We start from the raw sequence: 3,195 nt of genomic DNA on the forward strand, positions 1-3,195 counted from the left end.
CAGTCGAGCAGTTGCTTTGATTCATCTTATTGTGAAAAAATGGGAAAATAGTTACAATTCATCATACTAAGTGAATTAAAATGCATTTTATCATCCCCGTAAGCAGTGTAGATGCAGTTCTTATCCATCCTGCCTTGGGTGTAGAAGTTATGATTCTGACCTATCTGTCGGCTTGTTTTTTTTCTCCTCCTCTTTCTTTCATTCTTCCTCTTTTTTTCTTCACTTTAAGGTTGATCTGAATAGAGGGTGAGTGCTGATGTCTGTGAATTAAACATCAGTTTTACTGGGCTAACTCAGCAAATGCTTGTTGCACAGCTGTTAATGATGGGGCTCTGTGAAAGTATACCTGACAAACAGTGGTGAGTTAAAAATTTAACACGTGCAAGCTTCTTAATTGTAACAAGCTTATTTGCAAGCAGCCTAGGAAACAATGCTGGAAAAGTGTCATTGAGTGGAATGCACTTAGTCTGAAACGTGAAGGCCAAGCAAAAGCCACGCTTCAGTAGTGAAAACCAGGCTGGGTAAGAAGAAATCACTGAACGTGAATATTTTGATATGTGATCCTTGAGACATCCTTAGAACTCTGTGATTCTATTTGTATTAAAAGTTGAATGGATTTTTAAATATTTCACCCTCTTCTGCTCATGTGCTGGAACCTGTGGTAACATTTATTCACAGTAGTTGAGCATTTAAATAGGAGAAAACTCTCCCAGACATTGTCTTCCTTTAAAGTCAAAGAGAGGGTGGTGGCCTTGTGGTACTTTCATTTGGCGTTGGAAGCTGTCTTGCTTAAGTTGTGCAGGAAATCTCTCTTCCCACTCAACCAAGTCTGCAAGGTGGAGGAGAAACTCAGCTGTTGTATTTCAGTCAGGATTAACAGCATCTTAACTTGTTCTTCCGTAACTTTTTTTTCCCACAAGAGCTTGAACTGCGAGGTGACTGAAGTGTTCACTGAGTTAGGGAAGAGGAAACTTAGACTTCTGAAGAGTTTGTTCACGTGTGAGTAATTTGAGAATAACTCCCAAGCACAGATCATGTAGGTCAGGAATAAGAGTTGAATGTTAGAGTAATTGTTGCAGTTCATATTATTATTATTTTTTGCTTAGAACAATGTGAATATGTAGGTGAATCCTTGAACGGCTCTCCTGTTTTAAAAGGTCAGCCACAACATAGGCTACTCCAAAGAAAAAACAGCTTCTAGCTCTAATTGTCCTTCCTGTTGTGGAATTCAATCTCAACTGCTGTGTAAAGTCCTGCTCTTGCACACTTTGTGTATGTATTGGCTCAGGTTATAGGTCTTATGAAAACAAATTACATGGGAAGTGAAATTAAATTATATTGAGTTATCTTTGACGAGAATTTCACCTACTTGGGCATCAACCCAAGTCATAGGTGACTTTTTTTTTTTCTTTGTGTTTTTTTTTGTGGCCTATTGGATCTTGCTGACTAACCTTAGTCAGCACTGCCTGTTCTGGAAGTATTCTGCTTGCCAGCAGAGTATAAAGATATCACTTAAGTGCTGAAATATATACTGCTTTTTTACATTTTATTGTGTGGAAACCAATTGAGTTCTGCTGTACCCATCCAAATGTTTGGCTTTGTGAATAGGAATGAATGGCTAAAAGCAACCTTCAGTTATCTTTTCTTCCCCTTATAATTTTTTTTTTTAAACATAGAGGAGTTAGGAAGAAGATGCAAATGCAATAAGCAAACTGTTTTTGTCCTGTTTCCGACATGTTCTGCTGTTACAATTGGTGCGTTTGACATTTCTGTAAAACCACAAATTCTGTAGCCTTCAAAATTGCAAGCAGGAGGTGTAAATTTTCTTCTAAGAAAGTGAGTTATTATTACTAGTTAATAGGTGTTCACCTGCTTTGAGACTTCTCAGTGGTGTCCAGTAACAGGACAAGAAGCAATGAGCACACACACAGAAAATTCCATAATAAACCATAAAGCCTTTTTTTTTTTACTGTGAGGTTGGTCAAACACTGGGAATAGGTTGCCCAGAGAGGTTGAGGAGTCTGGATGCAGGCCTGGCAGCTCTGAGCACAGCAAGTGAGCCAGACAATCCGTAGAGGAACCTTCCAGCCTGGCTTAGTAAGGTATTTTTCTGCTTATTTTCCAACCTGCATTATCTGTGACTAGTTATTTTTCCCTTTGTAGAAATAGTCAAATTTTATCATTGCAACTTGAGTTTCTCTTTCAACTTTTTTACTTCTTACAGGTCTTGGACTTAAGTGTATTTGAAGGTTGTTTTTGGATTTGTAATACTTTCAGAAATTAGAACGCTGTTCTATTTTCAAATAGATAATAAAGTACTTCTAGTTTGCTTTTGTCAGAAGTGACTGATCAAAGCAAGGTGAGAGGTTGATGATGGAGACACAGGTATCTCTGGAATTCCTCTTATTTATAAAGAATGCAAGATCCTGTTCCCTGAACACAGAGGGCATCAAATAGCTGAGAACAGTCTTCTACTTGCAGCTGAAAGACCTTTTAACCAAGACTGCATTTAGATCAAAGAGCTCCCTTTCAGCTTTTTCTTGTGAGTGTACTCACAGATATTCTCTCTGGTTTAACTGTTCCCCCTCCTTGCTCATGCACATACTTATTTCTTTCCTCCCCTTTTCTATTCAGGGCAATAGCAGCATATTTTGAAGCGTTTTTGCATATTACTTTGCTTTGGATAATAACATGTGCCTCTGTTCCAGTGTGGAGCCTAGTGTTTATGAGGAAGCTTAACCTTTTGGACTCTCTTAAAACAAATGCAGCAGTCATGCACTCCAACTCATTCCACCCCATAACAGTAGTTTAAAACAATAGCTTCTTTTCTGTACATCCTTATCTGTGTTCTTGTCCTACTGACTCCCAAGGTTGCGTTAACGTTGGTGCAATAGCTTGACTTAGATTTGAAAAACAAAAAATGAAGCTTTCTACAGTTTTATCAGAAGCTGAAGTGCGCTTATGCTGGCTCCATGACTTCTGTGGAGAGATTACAGAATATATCAACTTCTGTACTGTAATACCCAATACAAGGAAATACAGCAGATATTGGTACACTTAAAAGTTCAACAGTATCTCAAATCCAGTATCGAGCTTTGTGCTGTGTTCTCATCGTGGCTTCAAGAAAATTGGGGTATTTATTATATTAGAAACAGGCAATTTTCTCTGATAGCTGATTTTAAAAATAAATGTTAG

This window comes from Lagopus leucura, unplaced genomic scaffold, assembly GCF_019238085.1.
Source record: "Lagopus leucura isolate 7727_CA_CO unplaced genomic scaffold, USGS_WTPT01 Super-Scaffold_100015, whole genome shotgun sequence".
NCBI classification, from domain to species: domain Eukaryota; kingdom Metazoa; phylum Chordata; class Aves; order Galliformes; family Phasianidae; genus Lagopus; species Lagopus leucura.